Source organism: Haliotis cracherodii, unplaced genomic scaffold (assembly GCF_022045235.1).
Source record: "Haliotis cracherodii isolate W230 unplaced genomic scaffold, xgHalCrac1.p SCAF_16, whole genome shotgun sequence".
In the NCBI taxonomy this organism is placed as follows: domain Eukaryota; kingdom Metazoa; phylum Mollusca; class Gastropoda; order Lepetellida; family Haliotidae; genus Haliotis; species Haliotis cracherodii.
Genome location: NW_027266271.1, coordinates 21,204,725 through 21,224,976, shown reverse-complemented (window position 1 = coordinate 21,224,976; position 20,252 = coordinate 21,204,725). Strand labels below are relative to the sequence as shown.

Genomic DNA, 20,252 nt, shown 5'->3' with positions numbered 1-20,252 from the left:
CTGCCAGCTCACGCGCGGTAGTATAACTGAAGTAATGCTCAAAGCGGAGCTTAACCCAACTCACCGAATAATTCGATGCTTAATGACGGTTGTCACTTACAATCGATGACGATGTCTTTCAGAAAGCAGACACGCAATCGCGGATTTAATAGTGGTATATATAAATTGCTTTCTTCTGTCTGATGACATATAGGTGGCCTCCAAACCACAACCTCATTTAATAGCAGGCGACCATTATCAATATCTGTTCCTAGTTGACATAGATAGCCATTGATTGATGACATCCGGTGGACACTTGACACGTACTTGCTAAATCCGCTTATTGGCTTACTGACTTATATCATATGTGTAACAAGTCGACTTAATATGAGATGGGATCGTGCTAGTTACGTGACTATTTTCGTAGCGTCTTAATGGAATGACAACAGGTATGTTTATCATATATAATATATCACATTGCGACATTATACTTAGAGTGCTTCATGTATTTTCCACCTGCAATGTCGAAGTAATGTGTACTGCTGTGAGCTTTACCCACTAATGTAAAACGTTGCAATCATGTTACTTCAGCGAGTGATTATTTTTGTAGGGTTGTGGTGTGTCATAATGGTTAGCGCGTTTCCCCATCACATCGAACACCGGGTGTTGATTCCTCACATGGGTGCAGACACTTGATGCTAATTGGATGGGTCTACGAGGTGTGTTTGCTCACCCACCCACCGACCCACTCACCAACCCATCCATCCACTCACTCGCTCATCGGGTTTTGATTCCTCACATGGGTACCAACACTTGATGCTTATTCGCGATGTCAACTAGATGCATTTGCTCACCCACCGACCCACCCACCAACCCATCCATCCACCCACTCACTCACCCGTCCAACCACTCATTCATTCGCATATGACTATGTTTGTCAGCACCATACCCGTGCTCGTGGAATTCACCAAACTGGTGATAATCGCCTAAGACCTGCACCACTTCGGGCTCTCCCAACATCGTACTGATACGCCGAGACAACTGAAATGCTAATCAAAGCGAGGTTAGAGCAACCTCACTCACTCTAAAACATATAAATTCTACAAAGGAACCTGTTTTAATAAAGGAGACATTGCTCTTACTATCAACCACTTGTATTTTTTAACAGGTTCATCAGCAACTTTGCTTTGGAAAAGATGCAACTCCGTTACCTCATTTGCATGACGATACGACAAAATAACGAAGCCTACCCAGGAAGATAACTATTTGAGCATTCCACATTGGTTTCCCCTGAAACTGAAGACTGAATCTGAAACAAGTGATGCCAATCATTAGGCAAGACATATCACAGCGTGAAGATTCCGATCACTTCTCCGCGTGATTATAGCCATGGACGTGGATATCATACCATTAGGAGAATGCTGAAGAAGATGTCATGACTTAACCAAAGAATGCAACGTAAGATAATATTCATTAGAGCTTCGACATTTGCGTGACAGAATTGATCACACACACGCCAGCGTGTCATCACGACAAACAGGCGTGATATGAACGTAGTTTTTAGCCTCGATTCATGCATACTTAATAAATAAAAACCCATAGTTAGATAGGTTTTCCACACATTCGTTTCCGGGAAAAATGACATTGAAATAAATTATATTTTACATCTTCTTTTATCGTGTGGTTGTGACATTCTGTTGCGAGTTGAAATTCTCAGACCGCAGCCACGTTTTCATGTACATGTATATGTTATATTGTAATGGAACCTAGTAACAAAGATCAAAGTGGACATCATAGAGTTCGGTATTACTAAAAGCGGCGTCAAACCATATGCATTCCAATACTTCAGACTAAGATTTGGGTTAGCATGACATTAACTGTTCCAACAACAAAACAATTGGTTTTAGTCATCATAAGGTTTTTGTTAATGTTTTTAAAGCCATTGATTGACGATGTTCTTGAGACAATTGGCTCATACTTGCTAAATCCGCTAAATTGGCTTAATGACATATTACACGAGTAACAACTCCACTTTATAGGAGATGGTTAGTTGGTTTGTTTGTTGTTTTACGCCGCACTCAGCAATATTTGAGCTAATTAACGGCGGTCTGTAAATAATCGTGTCTGGACCAGACAATCCAGTGAAAGATATCATGGGCATCGATCCAGGCAATCTGGATCGATGACATGCTTCAACCAAGTCAGCGAGCCTGACCAGCCGATCCCGTTAGTCGCCTCTTGCGACAAGCATAGTCGCCGTTTACGGCAAGCATGGGTTGCTGAAAACATATTCTACCTTGGATGTTCACGGGTTTATATGAGATGGGATCGTGCTAGTTAAATGACTATTTTCGTAACGTGTTAATGGAATGACGACGACGGTATGTGTATCGTATATGATATATCACATTGCGACATTATACTTAGAGTGCTTCATTTTTTTTCCACCTGCAATGTCGAAGTAATGTGTACTGCTGAGGTTGGTCTTACTGACATATAACGTTACGATTATGTCACTTCAGCGAGTGAACTTTAAAGATATATATCAATATAAATTTTAAGATCATAGAATTCGGGTATTCCGGGTTGTCCTCCACGTCGAAGGCCCGAATTCCCAACGTGGTTAAAATGCATGGGACCGCGCCGTGATGAAACACCATATAAACTGGAATACTTCAGACAAAGATTTAGGTAAGCATGGCAAACTAACAACAAAACAATTGGTTTTAGTCATCATAAAGTTTTTGTTAATGTTTCTTAAGAAGTCTCTGCCTACAGCAATGTACGATTCCGACCATACCATATAATAACTCACAAACACACACACACACGCAAATACACAAATACATACATAAATACACAAAAATATGCACAAATAAACGTAAACATTTAGTAGTGATTTGTAGCAATTAGTAGTAAACACATGTAAAGGCAAGTCAAGTGCTCACTGAACGACCACGTTGGCATATGATGCATGTTAAACAAGCGTATAGTCGACAAAGTCCTCTATATCCCCCGCCCATTTTAACACAGTTTCATTGGAAAATATTAAACGGTTTATGAGTCAAGCTCTGGAAATAATGCCCGGAAATATAAATTTCTAAAATCTATAAAAAGCAAAAGGCAACAATTCAGCATGCGTCTGATATATGTGGCAAATTTCATCCGGAATCGAACTCTTCCCTTGTTACCATGGAAATGTAAAAAAATAAAATTTCTAAAATTCCTAAATAGCAAAAGGCACCAGTTCAGCATGTGCCTGGTAGACATGCAAAGTTTTGTAAGAAAGTATTTAACGGTTTTTGAGTTACGCTCCGGAAAAGAACACCACCCTTATAGAACCGAAGTCCAACTTGTTGCCATTGAAACATAAAAAATAAAAAATATATTAATTCCTAAATAGCAAAAGGCACCAGTTCAGTATGTGCCTGGTAGACTTGCAAAGTTTTGTAAGAAAGTATTTAACAGTTTTTGAGTTACGCTCCGAAAATGAACACCGCCCTCATAGAACCGAAGTCCAACTTGTTGCCATGGAAACATAAAAAATAAAAAATGTAAAAATTCCTAAATAGCAAAGGTACCAGTTCAGTATGTGCCTGGTAGACTTGCAAAGTTTTGTAAGAAAGTATTTAACAGTTTTTGAGTTACGCTCCGAAAATGAACACCGCCCTCATAGAACCGAAGTCCAACTTGTTGCCATGGAAACATAAAAAATAAAAAATGTAAAAATTCCTAAATAGCAAAGGTACCAGTTCAGTATGTGCCTGGTAGACATGCAAAGTTTTGTAAGAACCTATTTAACGGTTTTTGAGTTACGCTCCGGAAATGAACACCGCCCTCATAGAACCCACGTCCGACTTGTTGCCATGGAAACACACACACACGCACAAAAAAAATCCTAAATAGCAAAAGGCACCAGTTCAGCATGACTCTGATAGACACGCACGCACGCACGTACGCAAACACACACGGACGGACCCATTTCAATATCCCCCGCCAACATATATATGTGTGATAACGAAAGTATACGCTTTACATGTTGTGTTATGTATACCTTCTGTAATTGTGTTATATATGGATCCCATGTTAAATACGCGCATGATTATGCTTGTATAATAATCATCCAATTGCATCGGGACGGGCGTCTGCAGTAACAAGTGTCTCTCATCTTGATATAAACGTCTGGGACTATATATGGATCGCTAGTTGCTTTATTGCGAATTGATGGTACAATTTAACGGACATTTGGTCAAGGCAAACAGTGTATCTGATAGTAACACGCATAAAGACGGACTAGACCCAGAACACCATGCCGAACATGGGAAATCCTTCATCTGCGGATTATGTGATAACCATGTGGTGGAGGGATTAAGTATGATGTTGATAGCAGCTTGTGTCCACAACGTCCATATAATTAATCTCAAGGACCATATACAGTCGTTATTTATATCTCACTTCCGTCTTTTGACCCATGTAGAAGATCGTATTCTTGTTTGTGAATATGGGTCTGGGCATGTAATGAGTAACATTAAGCTAGTGATCATGAAGCTAATATGATACTGACGTGATAAGCTCCTTATTCCGCCTACACTGGATCTCATAGAATATGTTGAAGTAATGTTGTGTGGTTAGAAACTTTAGAATGATTGACGTACAGGGAAACCTATCCCTAAGTAGATTAATATTACGATTCATGTTTTATGTGTAATTAGCTTTTTTCTGGTGACATAGAACCTTCAGACACGCATCAATTGGAAAAAGGGATGGAGGGCATCAACACACGTTTACATTCACGCGCACACGTGGACACGTGTTTGCGCTTACTTTTATTATCGACTTTTCTCACGTGTAATGACGGCCATTGTTTGATTTTGACAAAATGTCACCGACCATCCTCTCCCAAACATCTTGTGGGTGAATGAAGGTTGTTTGATGCCACACCAGCAATATTTCAGCAATATCAAGGCCTCCTGCAAATAAATCCGTCTCGACCGGACAGACCAGTGTCTGAAAATGAACAACGATCTGGGCTATCGAGGCACGTTTACACGCCTCCAGCAAGGCACACAGACGATCATAATTAGTCGCCAATCGGTACAAGCCTTACCAGCACTATGGACAATTTCGGCTATCACTTGCCTCGAGGTCCGGATCTTTTTAATCTGGATGGCTTACAGTGAGAGGTTAAGTCAGTTTGCTTTAACACCGGTGAAAATTATTTCAGTTTTATCATAGCGTGTCATCTTCATTAGAGAGGAAAGATGTACGACTTAGACGTTTACCACTTTGGTGCTGACAAACCTAGAAATATAATCGGGGCGAACACAGAGTCATCGGGTTCTAGTGTGCCCAAGGAACGCAGCTCTGCACAGCGAATTGTGGCGCCTTAGACGACTGGGCCACCCGTGCCCCCCCATTGTGATGACGATCGCCGATATAACTCGGAATATTGTCTTAACACCCTCTTTTTCCACAGCAAGCCCTTTAAGCCACTTACACTCATACGTTTAAGATACACAGCAAATTAAAAGAAAACATTAATCACATTAATGTACTACATTGAGACAATGCATTTTACTCAACTGATGGACCCATTGGCGACAAGACCTAAAACCAGGTTGATATTTGTGAAGCTGATTTGTATCTATTAAAACTATAAATCGTTGAAAATAACTCACTTGGATATCGTACCAGCCACAGAGTTAGCTTGATATATATAAATTGTGACCTTTCTGAATTTATCTGATGAGGCCGACATACGTGCAGATATATATGTACTTGAATTTAATGTTGTCATAAACGCCTCACAAACAAAAGGAACATGGGTAATGTTGTCTAGACACGATTCTGATTACCTGAAATAAATGTGAAATCCAATCCTTTGTGCTCTTAAAAATTGTTAAATTTATATTTTCACACAAATGTCAGCAAAATGGTTTCATTTGGCTGAACCTCAGGAAGAGCAGGTATTTTCCAGCATTTTGGTAAATGGTTCATTTTAGCACGGAGACAGCCTTGAACAACTAAAAGTTTCTTAAAATCTTTGTTGAAATTAGATAGGTTCGAGGGGGCAAAATGAGTTTGAATGACGAAACTTGTGTAAATCGTGGCCGAACCACGCAACGACTGCATCCACTAGACGATTGTAAATTTTCATGAGAAAAAGGTTGGTTACAAGTGGCCTATCTATAACCCGTGTTTTAAAACTGTATATATAATATTGTTATGCTCAAATATGTTTCGTAAATTGTTTCTAAATATAGAACGCTCAAATATGTTTCACAACTTACGGACAATCGTAGCGCTAAAATCGCACTTTTAAACTGTTGGATTAGTTGATTTGTTGTTTAACGCCGCACTCAGCAACATTCCAGCTATATGACGGCAGTCTGTAAATAATCGGATCTGGACCGGACAATCCAGTGATTGACATCATGAGCATAGATCCACGCAATTGGGATCCTGACCGTCCGATACCGTTAGTGTCCTCTCTTACGACAAGCATAGTCGCCTTTTACGGCAAGCATTGTTTACTGAAGACCTATTCTACCCCGGATCTCCAGGGGTCACGATAACTAAAGACGGCAGTGGATGTGTACGTAAATACATTATAAACAATAATTTGATTGTTGTAAACACCACAAAAATCCATCATCATTTCTTTCATATGTAGTGTTCACTTGTAAATGCAGGGGCGGTGATGTTGCCTGGTGATTGAGCAGAGCAAAACATTCCCGACACACAAAATCCGTGACCGCGGGTGTGGTGCTGACAAACCTAGAAACATATTCAGTGCGATTCTGGGATTCGAACCAGCGATCATAGGTTTTAAGTATGCGCAAGGGTCGCAACTCTGCACAGCAAATTGCAGCGTCTACTCGTAACCCCTTTTCTCGCAAAAGCCTGCGTACGGACAAGGACACAATATGCACAGCCAAATTCGTGTGTCCTTCGCCGGGTAAATATACGTAAAGCATTACGCAATGAGTTGACAATACTTTTAACTATGCCCGTTTTCGCTTAGACGGAACCAAGTCGCAAAAATGGCCACGAGATGGACACGAATCGCAATTCGGTTACGAATGTAATCACATTACATCTTTGAAGTCTAAGCTTTTCACACGGAAGCTGTCAGTTCATTATGACAATAGTCACGTATATGAATACTTTATACATTTATAGCAACTGCACTGTTCGGTGAGGCTCTACGTCAAAGTATAAGCCTCTTGGTAGAGATCTTTGAGATAAGTCACAGATCCTGTCTAAGAATACACACTATCGTTTTAACGCACCACTGCGTTGTGATGCGTTTTGACGGATCAGAACCTTTCCAATCGATAACGGCATGAGGTGAAGAAACAAATCCTGGCCCTCCTACATGTTTCTATATACACACTGAATGTACGAGAATGATGTGACCCACCAAGTATCATCTTAATGTGAGTGAGTGAGTATGGTTCTACGCCGCTTTTAGCAATATTCCAGCAATATCACGGCGGGGGACATCGGAAATGGGCTTCACACATTGCACCCATGTCGGGAATCGAACCTGGGTCTTCGGCGTGACGAGCGAACGCTTTGACCACCAGGCTACCCGACCGCCCATTCATCTTAATGTTTTCCCATCATATGCCACAGTGTCAACAGATGGCACGTACAGTGGAACATGCATGTGTTGGAATGTAGCTTTTACCATCCAGACAGAACTCAGTAGTTTCACAATTTCATATTTAATATTCTTATAAAGACTCGATGTTCTTCACAAGCGTACGTGCCATGTATTAACAATAGATAGTTTAATAAAATTCAGAATCCTTTTATAATAAGAATAGCTGCTAAAAGTAGAATCCATTGTATGATTCCGATCATGTGTTAGGGGGCACGGGTGGCCCAGTCGTCTAAGGCGCCGCGATTCGCTGTGCAGAGTTGCGTCCCTTGGGCACGCCAGAAACCTATGATTGTGGGTTTGAATCCCGGTTCGCCCCGATTATGTTTCTAGGTTTGTCAGCACCATACCCGTGCTAGTGGGTTTCACCGAAGTGGTAAACGTCTTAGACCTGCATCATTTCGGGCTTACCTCCGACATTAAGCTGACACGCCGCGATATAAATGGAATAGTGTTCAAAGCGGTGTTAAACCCAACTCACTCACTCACCGATCATGTGTTTATGAGCACTATCAAAACCAATGTCATCCATGATATTAACAGTGACCTTAAAACACATGGTTAGATTGTGAGTGAATTTGTTTTTGCAGTGTTAACAATGTTCATGCTATATCACAACAGGAGACACAGAGAATGGACTTCACACATTGTACACATGTAATCGATTCCGTGTCCTCGGCTTAACGTACCAATACTTTAATCACTCCCTAAAATCCCCCATGATAAAGGATTTCAAATTTGTAATTCTATATTGTTCTGTTAGTATTCTGACCCTATCACAAAACTGTAACGATAATCAGAGATAAATCTTTAACGACACGAAGGGTGACAATAATTAGAAACTGCCTAACCCTTTGTCAAACCAATCTATTCATTATTGACGATAGCATTCGAAAAAGCATATTATTTTTGTGTGACAGATTACTTGTAAATCAACATATTATACTTTTCTTACCTGGATTTCAAGTACAGTAAACTACGGTTATAACGAACACGCTTATAGCGAACTGACGGATATAACAAACTTACTTTTTTGGTCCCGACTATTTGATATAGTTTTGTTGTATATATGCTTATAACGAACTACGGTTATAACGAACTAAAATTAGTAGTCCCTTTGAGTTCGTTATAACCGTAGTTTACTGTATCTATTTCTGCCGTGTCCAGCCGTGTTATCAGCTGCTATATCAGCATTTGATCCTACAACTAAAGATTAAGCAGCACTTAGCTCACCCTATGTATAATATTACTTGACCGATGTCACTGGTAGTATCTCGTTTGTGTTCCCTCGTGTGTCGTTCTGTTTGTTTTATGGGCTCGGCAGGATCCTGAAATAAAAAAAACCAATAAATTAAATTCCATATCAAATTACAATCACTGGTGATCCAACAGTCGAATAAATAAAATACAGTAATTTTACATTAGTTTGTTTTGTTTTAATAGACTGTGGCTCAACAGACCTTAACATCCCTTTCAGCAATATTCCAGCAAAGCAGGGTTGTTAGAACTGTGGGTTAAGAGTGTTTTACGTCGTTTTAACAACTTTCTAGCAGAATAATGGCGGGGTATACCATGACTGTGTTGATAAAATAATGAGTGAGTGAATAGGATGTTATATGCAAAAAACGGCGATGACGTCGAAACTGCAAAACAAATTGCGTGTGGAATCGCACCCGGACTTCGTCGTGACGAAGGTTCACGGGCGGCCAATTCGTCTAAGACGTCGCAATTCGCTGTGCAGAGTTGTGTCCATGGTATCCCAGAAACCTATACCCATGCAATCCCAGAATCGCCCTGGATATGTTTCTAGACCATTTTCATCAATATTCTGTCATTAACTGGGGACGCTGAAACTATGCTTTACATATTGTACGCGCGTAGGGAATCGCACCCGGTCTTCGATGCGAAAAGCGACCGCTTTTGTCAGCAACAGTTTCATCACCCTGAGGCAACAGAACGCCTTGGTGATAAAACGCCTCGCAAACAGTAAACATAACATGTATTATCTTGTTGGGCCGCCTATCTGTTTAGTGACATCAACTACCACAAAGATAAATACTTCAGTCAGCACGGTAATAGATGTACTGGTGATGAGGGTATCGTATATCAACTGGTAGGTGAATAATTAAGGGTTAGAGCAGATTGCAATCATATCAGTTCCCAATAATAATTCATAAATATCCTCCAGTGATTATATCAAACCGAATGTCCAGCTAAATATTAATACATTACTCCGTGTTATTAAGACGCTACGGAATCCATTAAGCTCTTGGTCTTGTGATTTTTCATCATAGATCTTAATTAAAAAGGAAAATTGTACAGTTGATAACTGTGGTCATACAAGGTTGTTGATATGAAACATTCATTACCGTGTTGTTCAGCGTCGGACCGATGGCAAAACAATTTTTTATATTTCCCGTAAATTAAAAACATACCCAGAAGTAATAATTACGTTCTACTGAAATAACCGTTACCTTTGATCCTGCAAATTCTGAAGACAGTAATCATGTAAGGAATTTCATCAAAGGCCAATTAAACCGTTCCTTCTCTTATTTCTGTCGGTATTTCTCCCCTATGTGTTAAATATGGACAACGTGAAAAAGCGAAAGGAATAAATGCTGCCCAATTAGATAAAGATTCAACAACCCAACATCGACATAATGTGTCCACTTTACCAAGCGCATCGGAGACGAAACTAAGTGTGTGGTGTGGTAATCCCTCAAAACAGGAGACAATACCCTTTTAAGAGAATCACGTAATAACGCTGTTTCTGTTGTCAAGTTAAGCTGGGTCCATGTTGACAAAGCGATCCTAGCGATGGGACTTTAACATAGACTTCGGATAATCGTAGCGCTAAATCGCACTTTTAAACGGTTGGTTGTTGGTTGGTTGATTTGTTGTTTAACGCCGCACTCAGCAATATTCCAGCTATATGACGGCAGTCTGTAAATAATCGCAGCTGGACCAGACAGTGATTGAGATCATGAGCATCGATCCACGCAATTGGGATACGATGACATGCATCAACCAAGTCAACGAGCCTGACCACCCGATCCCTTTAGTCGCCTTTTACGGCCAGCTTGGGTTGCTGGAGACCTATTCTCCGGTTTCCCATGATATGCAGAACAAGTTGCTGACCAACATATCTAATTATGACAACTGTTCAATATCTTCAGTTTTATTGTCTTATACGCTGGAAAATACATTTGGACACGACTACCACCATGCTCTCAAATACACATACGTGCACAACGCTTTTACAACATGGTTGGTTCTGCAGTTTCTTTGTAACTTCAGTGGACGCCATGTTTAATTTCAACAGATGCCACTTTAAGTACGGAGTGCTTTCAATGTGTGCATACACTGGACATAATGCTTTCGACAAAGGTTACATCATGACACTCCCCTCGGAATTCACAATAAATCATGGTGTCATCTGGGCGCCCAAGTCTCCTCAGTGTGTCTGTTCTTTTTATGAGCCTGGACAATGTCAAACGATCACAATCATTAACGATATACCGGCCCTCGCCCCAACTCCCTATTCACGACCGGTTTGTATACATTTTTCTCACGCTAATTTCGCTATTGTTCATCTTTGACAGGGCTCTGAACCACCGGCTATTAGTACAGACAAGAGTGGGGTCTTAAATAACAAGCTCAATGCATTAATCTGCATCAGTTGGGCAGCGAGATTTATTCCCGAAAACCCAGAGCCCTCAGTGGTGAGGCATGCTTGGTCCATACAGACATTTAATTCATATTTTGGAGAGTTTTGCAAACAACTGAGCATGAAATATTGTTGATACGGATGATGAATGGTTTCCTTTGAGACCTTTAGCCTTAGTGGCTCAGTGAAACCAGTAGCACAAATTGCCATTCTTTGCTGATCTCTGGTTTGTAGGGATGGAGGGGCCGAAAGTCTTGCCAGTTGGGGGCATATTCACCTTATCCCCTGGGCACTCAAACAGTATTCCTGTGATAAGCTTTCCACTAACACGTTGCCAATTGTAGAGAGTAGTAATCCTATTGTTGTATTTTGATCCTGCCACTCAGCACGGTGGGGGTTTAGTGTTCTTTAGTAATCGATGAAAGTATATCATCTAAATGATTTTTTTTTTAGATTTGTGTCCTGTTGGCTCTTTGCGTGGCATTTATCGGCCAATATTTCATCCTAATTTACCAGTTGGTTAATCGTCGGATGGGATCCATCGATAAACAAGTGAGGCTTGATTATGTCAGTTTAACCATACAGACGTTGAAGTTATTTTCTATTCCTGGTTTTGCAAGGTCTGAATCTCGCTTGTGGATGCTCTATCCTATGCTTTGATTAGGAACCTAAAATCGTCACAGTAAAAGAACGAGATAGCATTTGTAGTTAAACAGGTTTTTGGGGTTTGTTTTTTTTGTTTTCGCCGCACTCCAGCTATATGACGGCGTGTAAATAATCGAGTCTGGACCAGACAATCCAGTGATTTACATCATGGACATCGATCCACGCAATTGTGATCGATGACATGCATCAACCAAGTCAGCGAGCCTGACCACCCGATCCCGTTAGTCGCCTTTTACGACAAGCATAGTCACCTTTTACGGCAAGCATGGGTTGCTGAAGACCTATTCCAACCCGGACCTTCACGGGTCAGATAAATAGGGACTGAAATCCAGAAGACGAAGGTCATATAATAAACTTTCGATTTACAATTATTTGTGTGATATACGGAAACTCTCAGTATTCATATAAAATTGTATTCATGTTCAAATAATAGGTATGAAAGTAACTTATTTGATCAGTCTCTCTTTGATAAAGTTTCACAACCACATCATGCTATTTCAAAGCTGAATCTACTGTCATAATAGAAACATATACAGCAATACAACGGGTTTCCGACGCTCTGAACACTTTGTTTGCTAAGGTTTAAAGTACTGTTGAATTATTGGAATAACAATTGAACAGAAAACAAAATAAAAAACAGTCAAGAGGATGGCATTTATATTCCAAGGAGATATTTTACGCTTGTAGCTCTTCCAGTTCTTCGATTACAGATGCAGGAAGCACAGATCCGTGGACAATAACACTTTCCGGAAACACAATACTTGGCCCGTCAATGTATCTAAACTTAGCATAACTTTTGATCCGGAAAATTCAAAGATTTCCACTATTCTTAGGCTTCACAGATCAATGGTAACTCGAAGTACTTGGAACGTGAGATGAAAACATATTGGCAACGAAGCGAGCATAGTGTCTTCGATTGGTTTGTCACGCTTTCAAGGTAAGAACACTAAATAAGCTTGACGTTGCGTCAATGCTTTATCGAGGTTGAGCCCTAGGTGACATAGTGACCCGAGACGCAGTAAATGATAATATATCAGCAAGATTGTTGAAAAAACACAATTAGGAATAAAACCGCCCGTATGCAAAGGGATGAAGTTGCACCTAGACGCAGTATATGGGAATATCTCAGCAAGATTGTTGATAAAACACAATTAGGAATAAAACCGCCCGTATGCAAAGGGATGAAGTTGCACCGAGACGCAGTATATGGGAATATCTCAGCAAGATTGTTGATAAAACACAATTAAGAATAAAACCGCCCGAATGCAAAGGGATGAAGTTGCAGCAATGTGCATGATTCGTGTTTCTGAGGTTCTATATAAATTCAATGCCAGAGAATAATCTGCCGAAACAGATTACACTGGGTCCAAGAGGCCAAACCGGGTAGGAAATCATTGGAATGGATCACTGAAAAGAGTAAGCATGACCTTCTCTAATTGTATCATCCGCAGCTGCGGACACAATTTTCACTGATAATGGAATTAGAAGATAGAAACCACCCCTTTTGTTGCACAGCTTGATACAGATGTTGCCATCATTACAATATCAGATCCCAATCAGACACTGAATATGGCTTGTCAGTTGTTTCTTTGATTCTCAAATCTTGTGGAACAACTTACCGGAATATTCCATACACTTTCCTGATATTGTCAGTAGAATCGTCAATAGGGTTAACTCTTGTTTGGGGAAATATTGGACGATTAATGATCACTTGTGCAAATGTATCACAATGGCTGTGGTTTAAATATGATTTGTCATAAGAAATTGTGTGTAATGACAGATAATTTGATATTCAACCAGACACGTAATCAAATGTGCAATTGGATATTTTTCAATTAGTCAATTGCTTCGGGTTGTTTTACGGTAATTACGTGCACTTAATTTAGGAATTGTGTTGAAATCGTTACTTTCTCATACAAAGAGTCGATAAATTGTAACTGAGTGCAATTTTATTTTAAAATTCGATATTTGAACGGAAGTTTAACCTCTCTAATGGCAAGGTTCTATGCAGAAAGGAAATCTAAGATGCTTGGCTTCGAAGGCTAGTAATAGAAGCAAGGAGCCAATGCATTAATGTAACGAAGCAGTATTCGTGATATTAACCAATGGTGATTGTAGCCTTTAAATCGTGTTCACCTGTTGACACTAAAACCCCTATGATTGGATTTCGTTTCTGAAACACTGACAAGCGACAAGCTTGTGAAAGCCTACACGTTAAGCACTGGCCTTGCACACATTGACCTAGGGAGGTGGTGGGGTGGGGTTTGAGCGTTGGGGTGAGGCAGGGAAAGCCTGGCATCGCTTTGAAGACCGTATGTCTAATTGTGAGTCTACATACAACTACACACGAACGCACACGCACGCACGCACAAACACATGCATTTGGTTGGTTGGTTGGTTGTTTAACGCCGCACTCAGCAATATGGCAGCTATATGATGGCGGTCTGTAAAATAATCGAGTCTGGACCAGACAATCCAGTGATTGACATCATGACCACCCTTGTAAAGTTTTAATATATCAGCAATGTGACGTATTCGTTGTGCTGATTGAGATGACGAGGCGATGTTTATTTAATTTATTGTTTGTTGTTTGACGCCGCACTCAGCTATTCCAGCTATATGACGGCGGTCTGTAAATAATCGAGTTTGGACCAGACAATCCAGTGATTGACATCGTGAACATCGATCCAGGCATTTGGGATCGATGACATGCATCAACCAAGTCAGCGAGCCTGACTACTCGATCCTGTTAGTCGCCTCTTACGACAAGCATAGTTTGCTGAAGACCTATTCTACCCCGGATCTGCACGGGTATATATTTAAAACGACAAACGATATTTCCAAATGTACCCCAATATTGTCAGTGTTTATGCATGTCATCGTATCCCAATTGCGTGGATCGATGGTCATTGGGCTATTTTGTCCAGACTCGATTATTTACAGATCGTAGTCATATAGCTGGACTATTGCTTAGTGCGGCGTCAAACAACAAACGGACGAACAAAAACCAGGAATGTTCAATGGGCTGAGTGAGTGAGTATGGTTTTACGCCGCTTTTAGCAATATTCCAGCAATATCACGGCGGGGGACACCAGAAATGAGCTTCACACATTGTACCCATGTCGGGAATCGAACTCGGATCTTCGGCGTGACGAGCGAACCCTTTAACCACAAGGCTACCCGACCGCCCCAGGCATGTTCAAAGTTACCATTAAAGTATACAGTTTGTTATTGTCATGTGTAGCACACATTGGTTTAATTTAAAACTTAAAAGGACCATTGGAATTAGCACAGTATGTGACATTTTGAACTTTGACAGATATAAATATTCTAGGGTTGGCATTACCAATAATGGCAAAAAAAGACCAAACAGGCTGTAAGTTGTAATGGAAGTTTCATTTGTAATCAATACACTATCCGTACTCAAACAGTGATACTAAAATAGCACCTTTGTATCTGTACAATTATCGTAAATATATTTGGCAAAAACGTGTTCAGAGATTAAGTTTAAGAACGGTTTAATGGAACTAAGGAATGGAAAATGCAGCGAAATTGACCAGAGTTTGTCACTCTTGCATCAATGTCAACGGAATTAAGAGCCTATTCAAGCTTCCTATTCAAGGAAATAGACGCTCAGAAAGCACAACAGTGGCACGTGTGGGAGAGGGCGATGAATGCCCGATCAAAAGACCCTACTTACTTATAAGCCTTTTTAGTTTGAACTAACAACAGGCTTTCGTGGAGATAATATGCAATATCAAAATGGCATTAGAGAGAAGAAAGCGAAATATTTTTGCTTAATGGATACGCAATTTTCTCTTACTGATTGCCTAGAGAGCATGTCGGTGGGCAATTTGGTCACAACATGTAGGCTTCAGCAAACACTTCTAAGCTTATAGGCCTAGAGTGGTGATTCACAACAAGAACACTTCCAGAAAAGGAACCTGATTTGTCGTCAGAATAATTTCGATTTGGGAAAGAAATTCCATTTTAGATGTTTCATTATGTTGCTGGCAATTTGGTACAGGAAAATATTTCATTTACATGGCAATGTCCAACGTTGAATTTGTCCAAAGGTTACAGCATATTGGTAGCTACACAAAATGTCTTCCAATGTTTGTAATACGACGGAAATGAATTTTGAAATTTCCACATTCAATCTTCAGCTTGATTCTCGTCGAAGCCAAGAGAGCCCGCAGGTCCGTCTTTCGATGTTTGCCTCGTCATCCTTCTATTCTATATTCTGTGCATGGGGTTTCGGAACTGGGGAATTCGAATTAGGGTCCTTCAATGACACATTCAAAAGTGGACCAAAAGTATCTTACGTCTTTGCGTTATGGATTAAGACAGACAAGATATCGCCCACGTTAATAGATAAGTTTCTTCACTTACCCTTTGAATGCATATAGTCTTACCTAACCATAAGCACAGAGCAGTGCCGTAAGCGGATGCTGAGAAAATGGTTCCCTCTATTTCATTATTAAGTCGTACATCTGAGCCATGATAATTCATATCGCATTTAGTCCCACAAAAGAATGTCAGTGTCAATTAATGTACAATGATATTTAACCGGATTAGGCTTGGGTTATCTTTCGTTTCATGTCACCCCAACATTTGTACTTGGTGGTTGAAGGTAATGGGACTCCTGCCTATAAATGGATCTTGGTATACACTGGTAAAATACAATGAATACAATTATGTCTATAGTTTTATGTGTGGCTGTAAGATTTATGATTCTTCACGACTTGTAATCTGTAATACATGATGAATGGAAACCAGTCAATTTAAAATGTATCCACCGATCCTATACCCTTTTATCGTTTTTTCTCCCGTTGCTCCAAAGCATTTACTACATCTTGGTATTGCCATGTGTGATGCCACAAGGGTACGCTTGTTGCGCTCAAAAATAAATATTTATTTATTCAATTGTGAGGTTTTTACTTCTTCCAAGTTTTGGTTTCCCAGCACAAATCACACGAAAAAACCCACGACTTTTCTACCCTATTTGATGTGCTGAAAATGAAAACATGTAAACATTGTGAAAGACATGGTATAGTTCAGCCAGGGAGACTGTACAATTACAGACTCCTGGTTCAATAATTGAAATTAATGTGGGGTTATACGCGCACCTTTCGCAAACATCTGGTATCATCACTTCTTGAAAGTGATTCACAACCTCATGCTTATGATAAAGTGGGAAGTTCTCGTGACTGTAGAAAGGGTTTTGTTGCTTTTATTTACGAAGAATCGTGTTGATTTGTATAAAGTGGCAACAAAGGTAACGTTTTGTTTTATTTGTTAGTTGTTTACCGCACTCATCAATATTCCAGCTACATGACGGCTGTTTGTAAATAATCGATTCTCGACCAGACAATCCAGTGATTGACATCGTGAACATCGATCAGCGCAATTGGGATACAATGACACGCATCAACCAAGTCAGCGAGTCTGACCACTCGATCCTGTTAGCCGCCTCTTAAGACAAGCATAGTCGCCTTTTATGGCAAGCATGAGTTGCTGAAGACCTATTCTACCCCGGATCTTCACGGGTCCAACAAAGGTAACGTCATGCTTCATTTTGGGGTAAATATTGGATAAATCAGTCAGAATGTTATAATGTAATGTAATCGTCATCTTTATAAATTGTGATAACCTCATTTGTGTTTCACTGAATTTTTCCAATAATAGAGACGAAAAGATACGATATTTGATTTATTTTGACAACACCCAAGAAAAAGAATTGGCATATTTATCAATATGTGTTTCTTCTGTGCACACTAAACACTTAGTCACACGTTACAGATCATTATAAAAGGTGGTAGTGGTATAAGAATAATCACAACTACAGTTCTAACTGAAATGGAACACCCAGCAACAAATGAAGTTAAACCAAACCTGAAACTTAATTCCAGCAGGACCTTTGCCAACATAACGAGACGATCCGTCAAATATATATTTAAAAAATCGCAATCCCCAAAGACACATAAAACATCGCAAAGGATGTGTTCGTGTAAAGTTTGGGCCGTTAAGTTTCAACTTTCTGAGTTCCGCCCCCACCATTTCCCGTGTATCAGTATATCTCAGTTTGGTAAGCAAGGGCAGATAACCCTTCAATATCATAGCTTCAGCCAATGAAAAGGAATACCCAGCCTATCTCCTTGGGATTAACGACGAAAGACAATACTGCTGATAAAAACATCAGAAGGTAATACGTTATCTCCTTTGCTCTCGCTTTCTGCTTATGATGTCTGCGGGGTACGTTAGATGGGTTTAACGCTACTTTGAACAGTATTTCAATTATATCACGGGAAGGCAGCTATATGATTGAATGAGAGCTCAAAGGAACAGAAGCCGTAGACGCTTTCAACTTTAGTGAAATCCATGAACATGGATGTAGTGCTGACACACACATGATCAGAGCGAATCTTGGTTCGAACCTGCGGATCCTGGCTTACCTAAGGGACATTATATAATAGAGGCCATGTTTGCCTACTTAGGTCAAAATCACTAACACTGTGACAAAATCTAGCTTGTAATTGTAAACTTTTTTGATCGGTAATAGGAATACTGGTATGTAAATCTCAAAACCATATGTTAGGCAAGATAGGATTGTATGGGTGACTTATTTAAAACTGCCTTTATATCGGTAATATGTATTTGAACATCCCTATATGTAATGATGCATGAAGCATCAGTGAAGCGACGTTAACGTGAACTCCAGTACACGATACAGTGATGATTGAAATAAACCTCCAGGCTAAAGAAAGTTTACACGTATATTTGATGGTGGCTAGAAATGAAACAAACAAGAAATGCTTATTGCAAGGTGATGTATTGGATAGGGGAATCGTAGTTGTGTTTGGGATCTTAAGTTATGTATGTTGTTCATGCTGCACAAACATCTATTACTATACATATTTCATTTCACAGTCCATGTCAGAGCCAGACACTGAATCTCACACACCGTGTACATTAGACCTTTACCACAGCTCTATGGAACACCACAATCATCTGACGTCCCATCTGAACATCGGTTCTTCCATCAACAAAGGCTCGTCCACTCGATGACCCAGGTGTGGATGTGAACAATTTCATCATTAGCAGGGCATACTGGACAATGTAGCTTAATGTCATACACCAACAACTAACCACATTGATCAAAGTTTACGAAACAGGTCATCAAGAACAAGGCAAAGTTTGTGATAATTATTCAATCAATGTACATAGATTTAAGCTGTTTTATCTGATTGATCCGCCCGGGGGCATGAATTAAATATGTATTGAACCATTAACACCCAATACTAAGATTTGAAGTACCACATGTAGTCTGATATAAATTCAAAATGCTTTCCTTTGATAATGCCATAACAGAAACATTCCCTCAAGAAATATTCATTGATTAAACTAATTTCATATTTGCTTATCTTGGAGATTTGAACATTTAAATAACAGTCTGATGGTTGAATGCAAGTTTCTCTCTGAATACTATGTGTTATTACTAATCAGAGGGTTCATTAATAGTTTATAATAGTTTGTTGATTTCTCGTCAGTAGTTCTGGGGTTTCTCTTAGTGTTTACCTGCAATTACGATTCTGTTTTCTCTGCTGCAGTGATGGAATTACCATCAGGCGTTTTCATTATTAGGCATAGGTCATCTGACTCCATTCATGTGCAAAAGACCCGTGAAGATCTGGGGTAGAATCGGTCATCAGCAACCCATGCTTGTCGTAAAAGGCGACTAACGGGATCGGGTGGTCAGCTCGCTGACTTGGTTGATGCCTGTCATCGATCCCAATTGCGTGGATCGATGTTCATAATTTCAATCACTGGATTGTCTGGTCCAGACTACATTTTTAAAGACTGCCGTCATATAGCTGGAATATTGCCATGTGCGGCGTTAAACAACAACATAACAAACAAACAAATGTGCAAAAAACAGACAGTGAGTAAAGAGTAAAATTAAACGAGAAATACACACTGCATGTATGTTTTATGTTAGGATGTTTCAAGTTATGGACAATCTGTTAACATGACATTTAAGGCCCATAAGGCCCCGACCATTTGATACTGGCGGGGGTATCGTTCCAAAATATTTTTCCTTAAAAATAATGCAAGCTCAAAGCTATACGGAAAAGACATTTGGTTTTGCGTGCAAAATCGCAGCCACCCACTCACTATATCAAATGGTTCTTCCCTAAGGACACTGGATACATATGTGTGGTCACGTTACTCTCCGTGCAGTAGTGTACGGTATAGTGAGGAGGGTGAGTGAGT

The 20,252-nt window shown here is 40.0% G+C and overlaps 1 protein-coding gene across 1 annotated transcript in view; it reads right to left on the bottom strand.

Annotated features, from left to right (window-relative positions):
- Window positions 1-20,252, bottom strand: part of LOC139463466 (allatotropins-like) — a 66,495-nt gene that overhangs the window by 32,460 nt on the left and 13,783 nt on the right. The window contains exon 2 of the mRNA XM_071244736.1: window positions 8,879-8,973. The gene's annotated coding sequence lies outside the window, so the exon portion shown is untranslated. The remainder of the gene's footprint in view (window positions 1-8,878; window positions 8,974-20,252) is intronic.